The following is a 22,314-nucleotide window of genomic DNA, read 5'->3' as shown; positions in this document are numbered from 1 at the left end:
ATTTATAAATTTTAAGATTTTGTTTTCTCAAGCTCCCCCATTGCCAACTTGCCCTGTTATCTCAACCTGAATTGAGAATTGGATGAGGTTAGACAATTTACCATAGGGAACAAAGAATTGATACCAAAAAAAAAAAAAGTTATTTACTCGGTCATATTTCAAACAGAGCAGAGATTTAAATACTGCCTGGACTAAAAGATTGTGTTTGTAGATTCTGATTTCCTAGACGGAGGAAGCCCTAGGATATTTGATAGATATTCCTTTTTGTTAGTGAATACTGTTTTCTCAGTGGCTGAGGAAGTCAACTATTTGTTCTGGTGTGTGCTGAAAATATTCAAGAACATCTGCTAAAGCAACAAGTTTATTTCAATATTTCCCTTCACTAATAGCAATCAACCAAATACATTGTTTTACATGTAATGGGTGCTTAATGAATATTGAAAGTTGTGTGTTGACTTTTATTAAAAGAGGAAGCATGTAAAATTGGTGCTCTAAGTCTTATTTATAGCATCTGTTCATTCATACCATGTTATACCATTCACACATTTGTGTCATGACACATCATTCATTCTCTCAAGTCATTCCCAAAAAAGATGATATTTCATAAAGAACTTGGAAAAGATGAAAGAGCCATGGAGATAAGTGAGGGAAGAGCAAATCCAAAGACCCTAAGCTAGAGTATGACTGATATATTAAAGGAAAAGCAGGAGGCAAGGGTGGGTATAGTGGAGTGAGCAAGGAGGAAAATAGTAGAACAGAGAGGAAACAGGGCCAGATCCTGTATAATTCTGGAGGTTATTGTAAGAACTTTGGCTTTTACTGAGTGAGATCAGGAGCCATTGAAAAATTCTTAGCAGATAAGTGACCTGACCTGACTTATGTTATTAAAGGACATCTGGCAACTATTAGGAGAAAGGACTCTGAGGGATCTATTTTGTTCTTATTGCAATAATTCAAACAAGAGATAATGGGAGTTTGAACCATAGTGTAGTAGTAGTAGTAGAAGCAATGATATAGGATCAGATTCTGAATATAGAACTAACAGTGCCATAGAAGTTGTAGATTGAATGTGAGGTTTGAGAAAAGAAGAGTCTAGGATGACTCTGGTGTTTTGTGGTCTGAGCTACTAAAGTGATGTAGTTGCCAGTAACTTGGAGGAAGGCAAATTTGAAGATCAAGAATTCAGTTTTGATACAGCTTAGACATAAAAATTAGGCATCCAAGAAGTAATGTTATCCTTAGAAATCTGAGTTTGAAATTCAGGATGTACACACAAGGTGTAGTCTCTTCTGTGTGTTCAAGTGTTCTCCTTATCTTGTACTTTTAACTTTTTAAAAATGCACTGGGTTGGGGTTAAAAATCAACCACCAAATGGATCCCAACACCAATCTGTAGCCCAGGAGCTCCAGGATGCCAGGTGTTCGCATGTCTAAATCCCTTCTCAGCACTGACAGTGAGTCAATTATCTTTTTATAATTAAAAAAAGCACAAAATTGAGTAATATCGCATAAGAGTATCAGAAACTGCCTAAGTGGAAACCCACTATTTACATTTAAAACCTGTAGCTAAAGCTGCATCCATGACAATGGGGAGGTCCTGTTTGTTGGCAAACACTAGTAGGAGGTCCCTCGTAGCCTAGCTTATTTTTGGCGCACTCTCAGTAGCTCCTATGGGCCTCGTTCACAGGTTGTCATTGCTGTCTACCACAAGATCAAGCCTTGGGTATCCTGGAAGTAGTGATGTGGTAGCAGGAGGGTCTTGCAGACCTCACATGCCCCGTGGTGAAGCTGGTGTTCTAGTACTTATTGGTCTTCACATGAAAAACTAGGTGAGAATGGTGGTCACGATTTCACCAAGCTTCAGTTGGTACATAATTATCATCTTCCTCCAGCATCCAGACCCACATGAGGATGCACATTTCTTTTTTACCAAAAGGCCCTTGAAGAGATTTGCAAAGGTAGTCCCCATGCTCACAGGCTGATGGAAGCTACAGTGGCTGGTGACCAGCAGCAATTGCTCTGGGCCAGGTGTCAGTTTTTTCCCATAAGATGGCAGTACTCCTAAACCATGTTTAAAATGTTACCTTGTACTGAGTCTTATTCCTTCAAATATCTCATCAATAATTTATTGCAGCCAGGCATAGTGGCACACGCCTGTAATCCCAGTAGCTCAGGAGGGTGAAGTTGGAAGATTGCAAGTTAAAAGGCAGCCTCAGCAAAAGCGAGGCAATAAGCAATTCAGTGAGACCCTGTTTCTAAATAAAATACAAAATACAACTGGGGATGTGGCTCAGTGGTTGAGTGCCCCTGATTTCAATCCCTGATACTGATCTCTTTGCAAACATATACTCATTTTTCCTGCTTTTTCTAAAGTATCTGTTGTGAAATTGAAATAACCAAGTTTTGCTGATTACTTCCTTCAATTTTCCAAATCTAAATTAATAAGCAGATGATCCATATAAAAGATCCTATGGTAATGAAACTGCTATATGACTATAACCTAAACCAAAATTATTTAGAGAAAACTTCCATCTGTTTCTTTGGTTTGTAGATCAGAGTAATTATCTACTCAGTTGCTTAACCATTTTGTCCACCTTCATGGCTTTGTTTCCCCTTAGAAGACTTTGCCAGTACCATTTCCTCTGAACATTTCTAATCATCACCTGCAATGCAATGAGCTCCTATGGGCATCGTTCACAAACTGTCACTACTGTCTACCACAAGATCAAGACTTGGGTGTCTTGGAAGTAGTGATGTGGTAGCAGGAGGGTCCTGCAGACCTCCCATGCCCCTGTGGTGAAGCATCTTCCCTTAAACTATGCCCAACATCTTTTCTGCTGTGACAACACGTCCAACCTTCTCTATTTCAGTCAATGACCTTCTTCTAGTCTCCTCAACTTTTCATGTTTTGTTTCTCTCTTCCTCATCCAGCATAGCTTATCAGGAACTATGTCCCCATTGTGCTTTCTTTCCCAGTGTCTCTTGACTCTTTCCCATATTGTCCCTTTTCATTGCAACCATAATAAACCAGACCCTTATTATCTCATATTTTGAAAATCACAAGAATTCAAGCTAGGACATCTGCTTCATTCTTCCCCATTATATTCTAGTCCTCATGTGTCTCAGTTTAACTATGTGATCCTAACTCCAATTCCTCCCATTCATCAATTTTCCATAATAGTCAGACAGATGCTCACTAGGCATTAATAACATTTTACACATTGCCAGAAATCCACATAACAATATCACAGCTTTCACAAGACAAAGATTTATGGTACATACAATTTAGCTTCTTTTGTAAATGTGACTGTTGTTCTTTGTAACTAAGGCTAAACTGAAGGGAAAAAAAGGAGACACTAAATGCTAAAACCAACTATGATGATTTTTACTAATTAATATAAGTGAAAGATATAAATTAAAAAAAAATAGGAGGGAGCATAGTGGCACATCTTCCACATTTTATAGAATAAAAAACTCAAAGCATGAGAAGTTAAGTGACTTACCACCTTCCATGGTTGGGCAGCAAAAGTCCTAGCAAGTCCTAGTTCCAAACCATCTGATTTGAGTCTTGCTCCATTTTGCCAAAATGCATCTTCAAACAAATAAATAGTAGACTTTTAAATTTATATATATGAATACATAAATTATTTATATATAAGTATATATTTATACATATAAATATATATATTTTAAATTGTGTATATCTTCCTGATTCAATTTGGGCAAACCATATGACTTTAAAAAATTTCCAATGCCTTCAATATCTTCTAATTTATTGAAGTATAAGTTTTCAAAATAATTTCTAATTATCCTCTGTATTTCTGTAGTGTCTGTTGTGATATTATCTTTTTCATCACATATGCTGGTAATTTGAGTTTTCTCCTTCTTTTTGTTAGCGAGGCTAAGGGTCTATCAATTTTATTTATTTTTTCAAAGAACCAACTTCTTGTTTTATCATTTTTTCAATTGTTTCTTTTGTTTCAATTTCATTGATTTCAGCTCCAATTTTAATTATTTCTTGCCTTCTACTGATTTTGCTGTTGATTTGTTCTTTTTCTAGGGCTTTGAGATATAATGTGAGGTAATTTATTTGTTGACTTTTTCTTCTTTTAAGGAGTGAACTTTCCCCTTAGAACTGCTTTTATAGTATCTTAGAGATTTCAATATGTTGTGTCTATGTTCTCATTTATCTCTAAGAATTTTTAAATCTCCTCCTTGATGTCTTCTACAACCCACTGTTCATTCAGTGTTCATGGACCTTTATTTATTTATATGTAGTGCTGAGAATCAAACTCAGTGCCTCACACATGCTAGGTAAAGGCTTTACCACTGAGCCACAACCCCAGCTCAGTAGTAGACTTTTAAAGGAATAAATTCATGCTTACAGAATGTATTAAATACAACTCAGAACAAATTTGTTAGCTGTTTAGTTTTCAAATAGTTACCCTTTGAAATAATAACAATGAAACTAATACTCCTTCAAAGTGTCCAATAATTGAATAAAATGTTCTGGAAAATTTAAAGTGTTACTATTAAAGAGGACATAATTATAAGCATACAATTTAAGATATTACAATTAATTAGTGAATAATATAATATATGCACGGTAATTTCAGGTCTTCAAAGACTTTCATACCATTAGGTAGTCCCAGAATATAAACATATATATATAATATAAATGAACTCAAATATAAAATGAGTTCCCAAAGAGTTGTCTCAAAGGCCTATATTATTTTTTATATTGAAGATGTATTTAGTTTAAATGTGAAGGAAAACTTCAAGTTGTTAGTCTTTCAGTATCTCTTTTCTTCCAGCCAAGATTCTGTGAAATGTTAAAAACCCACTAATTTTTGTGTTACTCTTCTCACAGAAACTCCCTGAAGGTGCTTTGTCTTCTGCTGGTTTTGAGTGAAACTAGCCTTATTATCCTGAGCTACAACTGTTTGGAGCACTGTAAAATGTGACACCAAGAAGACTAACCTGCTGTGAGTTAGAGCAGTATAACATTTGAAACAATTTTAGCACTCCATTTTGAATAGCATATGTGGGCCTAATCATATATGCTATCATATATTCCCTTCTTGGGAAATCAGAGGTCTTGTGATCTAAGAGAGTTCAGGTCATTAGGGTTTAAGCATGATTCCAATTTTCCATGAGGCTTTCCCTGCTCTGCTCCTCAATCTTCAAAGTGCCTGGAGTAACTCTATAACTAAGAAGATAACATCCTGGGCCACATTACATCCCACTATGTGCTTATACAAGACCTCCATTTCCAAAGGTGATCTGGGTGTAATTTTTCTTTATATCTTTCAGGAGGCTAAAAAAATAGATCTTACATAGGCTATATACCATTTTTCTAAATAGGTAAAATAAGATAAAATATTTGAACTCTTTCTGTATCCCCAGAATTGATTAATTTTTATTCCCTGCATTTTTTATTCAAGAAACTAAAGAATGAAATCCACCATTATAAGGGTACATAATTCTTTTTTTTTTGTTTCCAAAAACAATAACAAGAAATTAAATAAAAATGAAAACAAAAAAAAATCCCTAAAAAAAGGGAAAATGAAACAAATGAACCCCACTATATACCAGATTAGTGGCTTAACCCCACTGTGAAAAGATAAGTGCAGAAGAATTGATAGAATTTAAAAATAATAATTTTTGTAAACCCCCAGAATAATGAATCTGAGCAACATTAATCAATGTGTGTGAAAACCATTAGTTGTAAGACTAACCAGGAACTTTATAATGAAGGGATAAGGCTCTTCCACCTGAAACTACTGATAAAATCCATCATCAAAGTGGAATAAGCAGACAATGCCTCATGGTGTGATGCAACAGAAAGTGCAGTAGCACTGCCCATGCAGTGTTCTTGCCTTAAAAAAGAGAAAGAAATGGCTGACAGGTGTGGTGCTGCATACCTGTAATCCCAGCAGTTCAGGAGGCTGAGGCAGGAGGATTGTGACTTCAAGACTAGCCTTAGCAAATTAGTGAGGCCCTAGGCACCTTAGTGAGACTGCCTTAAAAAAAAAAAGAGGGCTGGGAACTTAGCTCAGTGGTAAAGCACTCTTGGGTTCAATCCCCAGTAGAGAGAGAGAGAGAGAGAGAGAGAGAGAGAGAGACAGGAAGCAGATTGCCATCTAATTAAGCCTCTATATCTAAATGCTATTATATAGGAAATCCAAGCAATAAAAGAATAAGTTAAAGGACACTGTGAGACAGCAGTCATCCAAATCTAGAACATGAGATATTTTGTGTGACTAGCTCTATGTTAAAGAATTACTGTTAATTTTGTTAGGTGAAGTGGAATATGTAAAACAGAAGTATGCTTATGAGAGGAAAACTAAGAAAGGCAGTATTCATAGAATAGATTTTTGTAAATCAAAAGACATATATTTTTGACTGTTAGAGGAATCACCATAGATCACTTTTAGTTTCCAACTCTTGTATATAAAAACAACATGATATTTGTTGGTTGGAAAGCCTTTAGTTGAACATGTTGGCAGACAGTATTTTATTTTCACTTTATTTACAGAAAGTCTGATGATCTGAATAGTTCTCCAAAAGCTAGTAATATAAAATATGTAACCCATTTGTATAAATGTATCTTTAAGATGTTATATACTACATGTATTGTTATAAGCAACAATTTCACAAAATTTGTTCTTGTTTCTGGTATGCACATTTGATTAGTTTTGCATTATTAAACAATAGGGAATGTGAGTTTGTATATCAATGAAATTTAAGGCTGTGAGGCTGACCAAGGGATTGATTTAAAAAAATACCTTATGTATGATGACATAAAATTAGAAATGGATCATACACTCTATTTTCAGTATTACTATACTTTTTCATGATTATTTTTCTTTTTATTACCTATTCAGTTATTGAAAAACAGAAATTGGTGTTCAATAAATTTCTTGTGACAATTTCCATTCTGTGTATTTTAATTTCCAAATTATTCTAGCAATATCTGCAGTCCTTAGGATCTAGAGATAAAAACACAAAGAATGGATAAAATGAATCCACAGAGCCTTTTATATAGTTTTGATCTTTTTTCTTTAATCTCATATTCCAACATCAATAATTGATGAAAGTTATATCTATACAATACGAGCTAAAAAGAATTAATAAATCTAGAATTTAGTAGAACAACTGAACCATTGCTATAGTTTAGATTTGGAATGTCTGCTAAAGGCTCCTGTGGTAAATACTTGGTGCCAATGTGGCACTATTGGAAGTGGGAGAACCTTTAAGAGGTGGGGTCTAGTAGGAGATCTCTAGGTCATTGAGTGACTTGCCCTTGAAGGGGATATTGGTACCCTGGACTCTTCCTCTTCCTCTCTTTCATTCCTGGCCCTCAGGTAAACAGGCTTGTCCCATCACATGCTTCTGCCATGTCATATTGCCTTGCCATAGGCTCAAAAGCAACAGGCCAACCAACCATGTATTAAAATCTCCAAAAGGGTGAGCCCCAAATACCCCACCCCAACACACAGAACACTCTCTTTCTGTTTTCTCCTTAGGAGACAGGGTCTCTCCTTACCCAGGCTGGTGTCCAACTCCTGGGCTCCTGACCTTGAGTGATATTCCTTCTTCAACTTCCCAAGCAGCTGAGACTACAGATGCACACCATTGCTCCTGACCCTTTCTTCTTTTTAAGCTGATTATCTCAGGTATTTTGGTATAGTGATTGAAAGCTGTCTAACATAATCATCTAGCTAATGGCTTCAATTTTCTCCTTCCTGCCTTCCTTTTTCCCCCAAACACTGTAACTTAAGAGAACCTCCCACATATTCTGTAACACAACCCCTATCTTTTGCTTCCCCCTTCATTCTCATTTATCTCTCAAATCTTTCTATCGTGCCCTTTAGAACTCACAAGCATAATCAGCAGAACCCCAAATATCTCTAGGCTTTTCTCTCTTCTTTCCATTTACTTCTTGATCTGCTAAAACTTGGCTCTCCCCTACAACATCACTTTTCCCATAGTCCTCTTACTATTGCTTCCTAAAATGCCTTATGTTACTGGAGGCAGAGGTAGACTAAAAGTCCTCTTGTCCTGTTCTGTGTCCTAGACCATGATCCTATCTAAAATTCATGCCATTAGATAGATGTACCACCTCCTTATTGTAGATCTCAACCCCTCACTTATTGAAGATTTTTAGGCCTGCCTCAATGACTCTCTCTACTGTACTTCCTATCATAATTCTCATCATTTCAGTATTGTAGCAACCCTTCCAGTACCCTGACCTCTCAGTTACTTGATCTTGTATCTTCCATTGATCTTGTCCTTTATTCCCTCTCAGTCATCCATTTACTGTTACATTGCTGACTTTGTCATTACTAACACTTGCACTTGTTCCTTGATAATCTCAATTAAAAGTATCCTACTCTCCAATATATCTTCTTATTTTTTCAGCTGATTTCCTTGGGGACTCCAATTCTCAATCATTCTTTTCATCACAATATTTAATCCATTAACCACCATATCTTCATGCATCTTATCATGTTCTTAATTCCTGTCTATTATTCAGCTTAGATTTATGGCCTGTAATTATAATAACTTCTTACATATACCCTAACTCCTTCAATCCTACCTCTCTCCCTCCCATTATGATTATGATCTCTGAATCTGTTTCACCCCCCCACACACACCCTTTCTTTTAGAGCTTTTATAAAATATTCATTCACAAGTATTTGTCAAGCAGCTGTGCTGTGTCTGCTTCTGTTTTAGGTACAAATGTCCAATTGATGGAATTTGAAGGAGAGATATTTTTTGGTTTTAAAGTGCTTCAGTATTCTATTTTTTTCATTTATTCCCTTTCCCCCACCTTTAACAGTTGTAGTCAAGTGTTAGTGGCTCAGACCTTGGTTTGAATCCCATATCTGTTACTTCTTATCCATGTGATAATGGAAAAATTAAGTCAAATCTCTTGGTCTCCATTTTCTTATTTGTAAAATTTAATTTATTTCAGGAAATAAAAAAGAGGCAGTAATTCCAAACTCATTCTATGAGGCCAATATCACCCTAATCCCAAAACCAGTCAAAGACACATTGTAGAAAGAAAACTTCAGACCAATATCTCTAATGAACATAGATGCAAAAATTTTCAATAAAATTCTGGCAAATCCAATTAAAAAACCTATCAAAAAGATTGTGCACCATGATCAAGTGGGATTTATCCCAGGTATGCAAGTTTGTTTCAACATATGGAAATCAATAAATGTAATCCATCACATCAATAGACTTAAAGATAAGAATCATATGATCATCTCAATAGATGCAGAAAAAGCATTTGACAAAATTACAGCACCCCTTTATGTTCAAAACACTAGAAAAACTAGGGATAACAGGAACATATCTCTACATTGTAAAGGCTATCTATGCTAAGTCTCAGGCCAACATCATTCTAATCGGAGAAAAATTGAAGCATTACCTCTAAAAACTGGAACAAGGCAGGGATGCCTTCTTTCACCACTTCTATTCAACATAGTTCTTGAAACACTGGACAGAGCAATTAGATGAAAGAAATTAAAGGGATATGTATAGGAAAAGAAGAACTTAAATTAGCACTATACACTGATGATATGATTCTATACCTAGAAGACCCAAAAAACTCCTCCATAAAACTTCTAGAGCTAGTAAATGAGAAGTAGTAAATCAGATCTTCAGCAAGGATATAAAATCAACACCCATAAATCAAAGTCATTTCTGTATAGCAATGACAAATCCTCTGAGAAGGAAATGAGGAAAACTACCCAATTCACAATAACCTCAAAAAAAAAAGATATTTGGGAATCAATTTAATGAAAGAGGTGAAAGATCTATACAATGAAAACTACAGAATCCTAAAGAGAGAAAACAAAGAAGACTTTAGAAGATAGAAAGATCTACCTTGCTCTTGGATAGGCAGAATTAATATTATCAAAATGACCATACTACCAAAAGCATTACACAGATTCAATGCAATTCCCATCAAAATTCCAATGGCATTCCTCATAGAAATAGAAAAAGCAATTATGAAATTCATCTGGAAAAATAAGAGACCCAGAATAGCTAAAGCAATCCTTAGCAGGAAGAGTGAAACAGGTGGCATCACTATACCGGAACTTAAACTATACTACAGAGCAATAGAAGCAAAAAGAGCATGGTATTGGCACCAAAACAGACTGGTAGAGCAATGGTACAGAATAGAGGACACAGAGACTACCCCACAAAATTTCAATTATGTTATATTAGACAAAGTTGCCAAAAACATGCACTGAAGAAAATATAGCAATTTCAATAAATGGTGCTGGGAAAACTGGAAATCCATATGCAACAAAATGAAATTAAATCCCTATCTCTCACCATGTACAAAATGGATCAAAGACCTAGGAATTAAACCAGAGACTCTGAGTCTAATAGAAGAAAAAGTAGGCCCTAATCTTTATCATGTGGGATTAAGCTCCAACTTCCTTAATAAGACTCTTATAGCGCAAGAATTAAAACCAAGAATCATTAAATGGGATGGAATCAAATTAAAAAGTTTCTTCTCAACAAAAGAAATAATCTGTGAGGTGAACAGAGAGCCTACATCTCGGGAACAAATTTTTACCCCTCACACATCAGGTAGAGCACTAATCTCATAAAGAACTCAAAAAGCTAAGTACCAAAAACCCAAATAACCCAGTCAACAAATGGGCCAAGGAGCTGAACAGACACTTCTCAGAAGAGGATGTACAATCAATCAAAAAATATATGAGAAAAATGCTCATTATCTATAGCAATTAGAGAAATGCAAATCAAAACTACTCTGAGATATCATCTTACTCCAGTCAGAATGGCAGCTGTTGGGCTGGGGTTGTGGCTCAGCGGTAGAGCACTTGCCTAGTACGTGCGAGGCCCTGGTTTCCATCCTCAGCATCACATAAAAATGAATAAATAAAATAAAGGTATTGTGTACAACTAAAAAATAAATATTAAAAAAATGTTAAAAACGAATGGCAGCTATTATGAAGACATACACCAATAAGTGTTGGTGAGGATGTGGGGAAAAAGGTACACTCATACATTGCTGGTGGGACTGCAAATTGGTGCAGCCAATATGGAAAGCAGTATGGAGATTCCTTGGAAAACTGGGAATGGAACCATCATTTGACCCAGCTATCCCTCTCCTTGGACTATACCCAAAGGACTTAAAAACAGCATACTACATGGACACAGCCACATCAATGTTTATAGCAGCACAATTCACAATAGCTAAACTGTGAAGCCAACCTAGATGCACTTCAGTGTATGAATTGATAAAAAAATGTGGCATATATACACAATGGAAATTTACTCTGCAATAAAAGAGAATAAAATCATGGAATTTGCAGGTAAATGGATGGCGTTGGAGAAGATAACGTTAAGTGAAGTTAGCCAATCCCAGAAAACCAAATGCTGAATGTTTTCTCTGATATAAGGAGGTTGATTAATAGTGGGGTAGGGAGGGGAAGCATGGGAGGAATAGATGAATTCTAGATAGGGCAGAGGGGTGGGAGGGAAAGGAAGGAGGCAGGAGATTAGCAAGGATGGTGAAATGTGATGGACATCATTATCCAAAGTACATGTATGAAGACACGAATTGGGTGTCAACATACTTTATGTGCAAACAGAGATATGAAAAATTGTGATATATATTTGTAATAAGAATTGTAAAACAAAAAAGTATATGTATAAAGACATGAATTGGCATGAACATACTTTATATACAAAGATATGAAAAATTGTGCTCTGTGTAATAAGAGTGTAATACATTCTGCTGTTATGTACTTTAAAAAATAAAATCAATAAAAAAAACAAGTAGTCCAGACAGGAGCAGGAGGACCTTGACTCCAGGAGGGTTAAGAAGGAATAAGGAAGAAGGAAGGAGAAAGAAGGAGGAGGAAAGAGGAGGAGGAGGAGGAGATGGGGACAGAACCAAGAGTTTGCCTTTTATATTTGTTCATAAGGGGAAAGAAAATTTCTATAGTCCTGTTAGTGAGTTCATGAAGAATGAGTTAGAAGTAAACAGAAACCAGCTGGTGTGGTGGCACATGCCTGTAATCCCAGAAGCTTGGGAGACTGAGCCAGGAAGATCACAGGTTCAAAGTGAGGTGCTAAGCAACTCAGTGAGACCCTGTCTCCAAGAAAAATAGAAAATAGGGCTAGGAATGTGGCTCAGTGGTTGAGTGCCCCTGAATTCAATCCTGGGTATGCTCCCAAAAACGTAAACAAAAAACAAAGAATATTACATGTCTTAGTTATTAATAATATTTTTATTTTCATAATAAAAAAGGAATCATTTGACAAAAATTATAACCTTGGGTTGAGAAGAATGTGTGGAAGTTATGTACAGGAGTCAAATAAAATTTTCACAATAAAAAGCTGATAAATAATTATCTGAAACGAAATAATAAAAATAGTAGTATAAGCATAGTAGTTGGAATTATGAATGTAAATAGGTAAACAGAAAGACATAAAAGAATAGAAAAAAATTGCCGCTGTGGACTGGGCATAAAAGATTGAGAAGGGGCTGGGATTGTGACTCAGTGGCAGAGCACTTGCCTCGCACATGTGAGGCATTGAGTTCAATCCTCAGTACCACATAAAAATGAATAAACAAAATAAAGATATTAAAAAAAGATTGAGAATAAGAGGATACTTTGAAGTTCCTGTTCTTCATTATAAGCATTATAGTTACTATTTGACTTTTTAAAGTTACACAATTTCAGTAAACATACAATTTTATTTATTTTTTATTTTTTTAAATTTACATACATATATATTTGAGATGGAATTTAGTTAAATAATTACAAAAATTTGATAATGTAAGTTTGCACAAAATAACTTCAGTAGCAAGGCCAAGCAAGAATATTGATTTTTCAATGAAGTCCTGAATTTAGTAAAATTCAAACACTTGCTGAATGGAATTTTTAGTTTTCAAAAGCACTAATATTCAGCCTCTTGGTGAATATTAGTAATTTGATGAATTAGGAAAAAATGAGAGAGAAGCAGAGGATCATGGGAGGCAAGGAACTTACATATACACTTTTTATAGGCAAAGTGAATTCAAGTCCTCTGATGACCAGTTCAATTCCCTATCTGCATCAGCTAAAAATACCAAAAATAAAGTCTAAATACCTAAAAATAAATGTCTATGAAGATGTTGTGTCTCTAGAAAGTACTTCCCTCAAAATTCACAGCTTAATTATAACTTCTTAAATGATCAGCTCTTCTCTTTCTTTTTCTTTTTTTTATTATTAGTTGTTCGAAACATTACAAAGTTCTTGACATATCATATTTCATACATTTGATTCAAGTGGATTATGAACTCCCATTTTTACCCTATATACATATTGCAGATTCACATCGGTTACCCTTTTTTACCTACTGCCATACTAGTATATAAACATACAATTTTAAATTTAAAAATTTCCTGTGGATTTAACAAAATTATGCTGTGTGCATGTATAAGTATACCACAGTGAATAATAAACATTCCACCATTATATATATATGTATATATAAAGCACTAATAAAAATAAATGAATAAGGAAGTGAAAGAAGACCAGTAGAGAGAAGAGAATAGGGAGAGGGAGGTGGGAGGGAAGTGGTTGGTGGTGGGACTGGGGACTTAAATGAAGTAAATCAAATTCCATACATGTATGATTTTTTAAAATGGACCCAACTATTATGTATAATTATAATTCACAAAAAAGAAAAAAATCAAGTAATAGTATTGTAGCAATGTTATTTAGAGTCATGGAGGTGATAAAAGAACAAAGAACAGTTGGTAAAAGCCAATGGTTACCTCTGAAGAGTGGGATTAAGGTCTGTTTTTTAAATGATCATAGAAATGAGTGCTTTATAATAAAAATAAATTAATGATACTAAAAAAATAAAGGTTAGCTTATCAGATATTTGTGAGAATGGGATAGGGCTAAAAAATAACTGTGAACTAGTTGGCTCTCATTGAAGACCCTTGACAGAACACGTATTTTAATAGAAACTACTATTTTGAGAAAATGGATATGTTCATGCTTTACCATGATGATGTCACTACAGTTTGCCTTTCTAATAACTCAATCTAGTTGTTTTTTAATATCAAGGAGTGTTGTCTGTTGGCTTAATAGGAGTTACCCAAATGCTGAAATCCAAATTTGTACAACTTGAGTTGAAATGACCTTCCTGGAAGAATTAATCGTTTTGGTCTTTTGTCCTAATCTTATTGTAGGCACAGATTTTATCTAATACCCAGTGAAGTCATTTGAGTTCTGACACAGAAAGAGCAAAGAAATGGTATTAAATGAACATTCAGAACTTCTGCGTGTACCATGGCAGCAACCCATCCAGTCATGAATTGCTGGGTGAAATTATTGCTGGTGAAGTTAGTGAGGGCGAAATCTTGTTAGCTTTGATTTTTTAAAGACATTTAGACAAAGATTTTACAGTATCTCTTGAAAATTCATTTGAAATTTTCTTTTAAATATGTTTACATAATATTTTAATAAATAGTGGAAAATGTAACATACATGTAAGGGAAAGTATGAAGATATAATGAAATGAAATTAGCCCACCACCTAATTTAAGAATGGGAACGTTACCAACAACTTTGTAACTCTTGAGCGTTCTATTTTAATTATAAAATAGCAATCTCTATAGCTATCTTCAATACTCCCTGTCATGTTTAAAATTAATATCCTCTGATTTTGTTCTCTGGAGATAAATATTTGTGACATGTTTTGGCTTGCACTCACTAATAAGTGAGCATAATATTTTGGAGTTGGTAAATCTAGTTGCAAGTCCAACTCTGCAACAATCTCACTAATGGTATAACTGTAGAGATGTTATTTAACTCTTCTGACCTACAATTTCCTCATTTGTAAAGATAATAATTTCTAATTTCTAGGGCTATTGTAAGACTTAAGTGAACTAATGCATATAAAACACTATTTTATAGAAACACTATTTTATAGAAAATGAATAATTGTGATCTTAGAACCTTTTTGAAAAGAATGAAGGAAAGATAATTAGATGTTTGGCTGATTACTTCTTTTGTTAAAATCTGCTTCAAAAACAATTAAATATAATCTGGAAAGGACATGTTTTACCTTATCTTTTCCTAGATATTTTAGTAACTGAATCCAGTCATGTACATGAATGACTTTTATTGATTGTAGATATTGGTTGTCAGGTCAGCTAAATAGTCTATTAGATAATGAATTCAATAACTTTTAAAAGATTAGCAGAAGGATGATGTAAACCATAGAAATTTGTACATGAGTAATGTATATGGGATATTAATTTAGTTTAGATCTATGTTTAGCTGAGACAGCATCATAGGCACACAAAAAGAGGGGCTATGACTTGGGAAACATTTCACTTTAGTCTTTAAAACCATTTTTTTTCTACTTTAAGAAATAACAGAATGAGCTGTTACAATAAAGCAGGGCAGACTGTTGCCAGTTAGTCCATCACCATGGTAGCAGCATCTGGGGAACATTCAAGATGAACCACTATTCCAGCAATCCAGAGGATGACTCCTACATTTGTACAGGGAGGCTTGTTTAACTAAAGAGATGTAAAATCATTTCTTGTATACTCTTGAGTTGTATATAATGTTAACTTTTTAAAAACACTAAGGTATGTAAAATTCTGGAAGAAATTAAAGATAGACAACATTATGCAGCTGCGGAAATTAAATCTGTGTTGAAAAGACAATAATATGGAGTATTGACTGTTTAAGCTTAAAAGTACTTAATGCTTTGTTATCACATATAATGCTGATGCTAGAAACTATAATAATAATAATAACAATGATGATGATAATGACCATGCTATTGTGAGCAAATTAGAACAGGATACTTGATGTTAAAAACACAAATGTTTATTTTGGTGCATTTCTTGCTCATTCTTAAAAAGCTGTTGCTTCATTTTCATGTGATATATATTCTGTGTTGTAGTCATGCTTTTTTACTTGCATGTTGTAGTGAAATATGCTATAGAGTTATATAGTTAGGTTAATTTTTTAAAGACACTGTAAAAAAGGAGGCTTTTTGCCTTTGGAGTTCAGGACTAAACATACAGCATGATAAATATTTGGGTGAAGTATGAAAAATTCATTCAAATGTTAGATTAGCCCATGTTGTTAAAAGATTCATTTGACTGATTTTACATTTAGCCTGCTTCACCAATAGTTGCTTTCTTTGGAATGTTTCAGACAGAATTTAAATACAATAACTAGCTATGTGGAAGTTTGCTTAAAAACGATTTGTGTAACTACTTTTAATCAGAGTGTGAGTCATGAGGTTAGTCACTGAACCATCTAGTCCAATCCTTCTCATGTGATCAGAAAAATCTAGACAGTGATATTGACTTTCTGGTGAACCTGAATTTTAAGGAATAAAATATATTTGGGATGAGAAAAGATAATTGAGAATTATTCGAGAATTCTTAAATAAAGGGAATTCGATTTCTTTCCAATTTTTAAAATTATAATTCATATTGTTGTTACAAAATGTTATAGAACTGTCACTCTGATAGTCATAAATCTTCATAAAATACATTTTATCTATTAACATCACAAATACCTAGAAACAACAACCTTCTAGATATTCAGTGCATAACTTAATTTTCCTTTTAATTGAGTAGTCATTGGTACCCTTAGAAATCTACCTTACCAAGAAAGGAACTCTTTTTTTTTTTTCAAACATTCGTTTTACTTAAGGCTCTAACTTCTAAAACAAAGTGCTTAGTCTTTTCTATTATTTCTATTAGTTTATAAAACTTTTTTCATTTTATAAAGTAATAGTATTTTATCATCTGGTCAGAATTTTTATATCCCTATTAAAATTATTATTATTTTCCTATTTTTTTTGAGATGTATATCCAGAATACCTACTTATCAATTTGAGGGTTAGTTGTAGTATTATAATGACTATTATAATAACAGATTAAAAAGTCACAGTCCCAATTTTTGCTTATTTAGATTTTTTTAAAGTATCTTTTTTAGATGTTGATGGATCTTTATTTTATTCATTTATTTATATGTGGTGCTGAGAATCGGACCCAGGGCCTCACACATGCTAAGCAAGCGCTCTACCACTAAGCCAAAACTCCAGCCCCTTATTTAGATTTTTGATATCAAAATTTTGTCTGTACACAACAACCAAGTTATGGAATTATCCCAGCTTCCCATCAATAGATGAATGGATTAAGAAAATGTGATATATATACACAATGGAGTTTTACTCAGTCATAAAGAAGAATGAAATCATGGCATTTGCCCATAAGTGAATGGAAGTGGAAAATAACATGATAAGTGAAATAAGCCAGACTCTGAAAATCAAGGATTGAATGTTTTCTCTACTATGCAGAAACTAGAACAAAGTAAGGGGAAACAAGGTGTGTGGAAGAGAATCAAATATCATAAGAACAGAGGGAAGATTAGTGTAGTAGAAGAAACGGAGAGAGGAGGGATAGGAAAGACAAGAAAATGTGGGATGAATTTGACAAAATTACATTGTGTGCATATATAAATATATTACAGTGAATTCAACCTTTATGCATATCTATGAAGCAAAAATTAAAAATAAATAGATAAATGGAAGATCAGTAGAGGAAGGGGAAAGGAAGAGAAAGGAGGGGAATGATAGAGGAGGCACCAAGGACTGAAATGGAGCAAATTAAATTCCAAACATGTATGATTATGTCAAAATGAACCCAAATATTATACATAACTAATAAAGGCATAAAACCACAGCAAGATACTACTACATACCTATTAGAATAGCTAAAATGAAATACTACCAATACTAAGTGTTATTGCAGATATGGAGCAAGTGTAATTCTCATGAACTTCAGTTAGAGATCTAAAATGGTACAATCATCCTAGAAATAGAAAACAGTTATCAATTTTTTAAATAGATGTTGATCATTAGACCTAGCCCTCATACCACCAGGTAATTACTCAAAAGAAATAGAAGTTAATATCTGTCAAAAAATGTACATGAATGTCCATAACATCTTGTTACAGTCCCAAACTGAAAACAATCCAATGTCCATGAGCAGGAAAGTGAATTAATAGACTGTGGTATATCCATATAAAGGGTTTCTATCCAACCATAAAAAACAATGAGCTATTGATACATGCAATAACTTGGAGGAATTTCAAAATAATTGTACTACATGAAAGAAACCAGATCAAAATTTCTAACAAGCCAGTCACAGTGGTGTGTGCCAGTAATCCCAGCAGCTTGGGATGCTGAGAGGAGGATCCAATTTCAAAGCCAGCCTTAGCAAAAGCAAGTCACTAAGCAACTCAGTGAGACCCTGTCTCTAAATAAAGTACAAAATAGGACTGGGGATGTGGCTCAGTGGTTGAGTGCCCCTGAATTCAAACCCTGGTACCCATTAAAAAAAAAATTCTAACAAATGCAAACTCTAATGACAGAGAGAAGATCTGGTTACTGTCTAGAAGCAGAAAGGTGTGGAGAGAGGAATTACAAAAGGGCATGAAGAAATTTTAGGGACAAAGAATATGTTCATTATTTTAATTTTGATGATAATTTCATGAGTGTGTACATATGCCTAAATATATCAACTTTTACACTTTAGATATGTATAATTAATTGATACCAATTCTAATGCAATAAAGACAGAAAAGTTTTTGTGTGTACAATGATTTTTTATCATTATCTAGAATACTAGATAATTGTAGCATAAAATTTTTCTACACATAATTTTAATAATAGCATTACCAAAAGAAACAGAAAGATTTAACTATTTTCATGATTTTGAAAAATATAATTAAACACCATTTCTTGTAATATGACAATTCTCTTTTGTAACAAACTGAAATGATCATTTTCTTACTGTTAAATTACTTTATATTTTTTTATATTTCAAATACTAGGTTTTTCTGACATTTATAAAATAAAAATAATATTTTGTTCTTTTATTTCTTTTGTATACAAATATGAAGTGAGTTCTACTAAAAAACACCAATCCTTCTCACATATTACAGTTAGGAGTATATTGCCTCCTATGGGGGGTGATTGGATTCTGTAAATCAGAATTAAAATGCTCATGTTCTCTGACTCAGTTTCAACTCCTATGCATTTATTCTATAATCTTTCATATGTGAAATATAAAATATATGCACATGAAATATTTGTTACCGCCTACAACTAATAGTATAAGATGGAAACTATCTAAATGCTTTATCATTAAGAGACTGTTTATAGTATACTTCTACAATGGTTCACTATGCAGACAATAGCCTGAATGATGTCCTTTTATATGTGGTGATTTAGGACAATTTTCAAGAGTTTCAAGTCAAGAATAGAGCAAAGAATACGATCACACTGATCACACTAATGTTTCTGGTGAAAAGAGGGGAGAGAGGGAGAGAAAGGGGAAGGGAGGGGGGTGTGGGTGTGCACAAGGCATGGGGTAGGGAGGGAGGGAGAGGGAGAAAGGAAGCAGGTATTTTAGGTGTATGATGGCAAATGCATGGATTTTCTTTGGGAGAATCTCCAAGAAACCATGTACAGTGTTTCCTCCAAAGAGGGAACTGGGTAATTGAAGACAGACAGAGATTTATTGTGTATGATTTTGTATCTTTTTATCAAGTATATGCATACACACAATTTTAAAAACTAAAAGAAATATAGGCTCATGATATACAGTAAAGTGTTACTATTTTTCATTGCTTCCCACCCATTCCATCACTTGAAGAGGACTGAAGTTCTTCTTTTGTTAGCTGACAAAAAGCAGACATTTCTATCATTACAATCAGCCTACACATCATTGCCAAGTTATTAGAGAAAACCTGGACCTTTCAACTTTAACATTTAAAGTGTTTGGCTTTAAAAATCTCCAATCTAAAGAGAAGTGATGATTTGATGGTTGCAAATGTAGAAGAGAATCCCCTTGGGGGTTGGAATTGCTTTTTTTCCAAACTGGGTAACTACTAAATTGCTTCAATGTATTAGGATACAGAGTCTCAGAATGATTATCTAGTGTAATACTGTAATTACATCTCTTAAGGTGGTTGATTTTGTATCATATAAAATGTGTAATATATTATAAAATGTGCACTATATGTGTAAAACATATTTAGAGATTAATGGCAAAAGGTTTGAAAACTTATTTAGAAGTTTTGAAAATTTTTTAAAACTTTAAAACAATGATGTACAGTATTCATTAGAAAATAGGTTTCAAAGTTTAAAACAAAAAAAAAGAATTATAAAGATCCTATGTTTTGTAAAATGATATCTTGCTCATAGGTGAAGATTCTTAAGTCCTATATTTTTGGCCATTCCATTGATTTCCAATGAAAAACAAGATAACTAAACAACAACAAAAGAAATCTTAAGCAGACTAGAAAAAAAATCACATTCTCATTTGCATTCTTACAACACAGGCACAAATACATGCAGATCAGAGCCAGTTTGTGATATTTCCTATCCCCAGGAATTCATATCTGTTTTTCTTCTTCAGATAGCTACAGATGTTTACACAACTCTATAGTCATACAAACGAACTAGCACTTAATCCCTTAGAAGGATTGTTATAATACATACCCTCAGGAGAATGATGTCTTTGTTTCTTTGATCTTGGAGTCATACAACATATGGTCTGGCAGATTTTAAGTTCCAAATATCTATTTTTAGACATGATGGATCCTTACCCTTATCTTTTAATAAAAGAGAAAGTATTTGTTGAGCTGATACTCGCTTTCACAATAGCACTCTAGGCGAGAAAGCAAGAGGCTTTGTCAGTTTAGAAAGTTTGGTGAGATGAATAATTTAGTCTGTAGGAGTAATGTATCTAGGGAAGAAATTTAAGCAGGGATTTAGATAATGCAGGCAAGTAATTAAATGATCTTAGGATATTTGATTCACAATGGCTTATTTAAATATGTACTAAAAATACATACAGATCACAATTCACAATTGTGATATTCTCAAGGGCAATACAGAACACATACTTCCTTTCATAATAGAGAAAAATTTAGTTGTTTTATGTGCATTAAACATTTAAGAACTCTTCTTCTTTTCCGTCTTTGTCTTTTGCAAATGTTCACAGAGGATCACATTGCCTGGTCAAAACAGAGAACAGAGTCAAACTTAGGGTTATATTTCATATCAGGAAAAATTAACATACTTTTGAGTTCTTATCTTTAATTAGACAAATATGTGAATTGTAAAAGCAATTTTCTGAGAATAATTCTAGGCATTATAATAGGGATTATTTTCTCAGATTGTCATAGTAATTGATAGCAAAGTATGGTATATCATGAAACTCACCTTGGCATTGGGGAAATCATACATAGCACATTCTGCTGGGCCAAATAAGAGAATAACTTCCTCTGTCTCATTTGTGACTGGGGAAGTCATTAGTCTTATCAACAAAAACACATGTCATTAAAATCTGCCTTCATGACCTTTGGCAAATCTTAGAGGCTGTCCTATCTCATACTAGAAAGGAGAATTTCCCAGTATGGAGTTACACATATTCATTCAGTTCTTGATTTACAAATGGGTTGGGTTTCAAAACTTTGACTGCTACATAGAGTAGAATTCCAATTTAAAACAATGTTCTAGATGGCACAACTGTTCTGAGGATAACCCACAAAATGAATTGTTGTAAAAAATACTAATAAACAAAGCAGTTGCAAAACAAATATCAAAACAGAAAGCAACAAATAGATTAAAAATAATTTTTATGAGGCTAGGGATGTAGTTCAGTGGTACAGCACTTGCCCTGAATGTGCCAGACCCTGGGTTTTGCAGTACTACAAAAAACAGAAACAATAAAAAGCTTATATTATTATGTTGTGTTATTGAATACTGGTTTCTGAAAAAAATTTTCATAAAAGAAGATAGCCTTTCAAAAACATTTTTATTAATTAGCTATATATATGATAGTGGAGATCATTGATATATTCATACATGCACAAAATACAAATTGCTCCATTTCAATACCTTGTACTTCCACTTTCCCTCCCTTTCTCCTTCCCCCTATTTCCCCTTCCTCTATTCTGTTGGTTTTCCTTCCATTTATTTATTGTTTTTTAAGTTGTTGCTTTACAGATATACATAAAGGTGGAATTCACTATGGTATACTAATATGTATACATAGCATAATTTGGTCAATTTCATCTGGCAACTCCTCCTTTGTTCCTTCCCTCCTCTCTCCCTCTCAATTCCCTTCCGCTACACCACTGATCATTCTTATATTTTAAAGAATATAGACTTTTATGGGAATTTTGAAAAGAGTTTATTAGTACTTTTATGAA

The sequence above is a fragment of the Callospermophilus lateralis genome, chromosome 1 (genome assembly GCF_048772815.1).
Source record: "Callospermophilus lateralis isolate mCalLat2 chromosome 1, mCalLat2.hap1, whole genome shotgun sequence".
Classification (NCBI taxonomy): domain Eukaryota; kingdom Metazoa; phylum Chordata; class Mammalia; order Rodentia; family Sciuridae; genus Callospermophilus; species Callospermophilus lateralis.
This window is presented reverse-complemented; position numbering follows the sequence as displayed.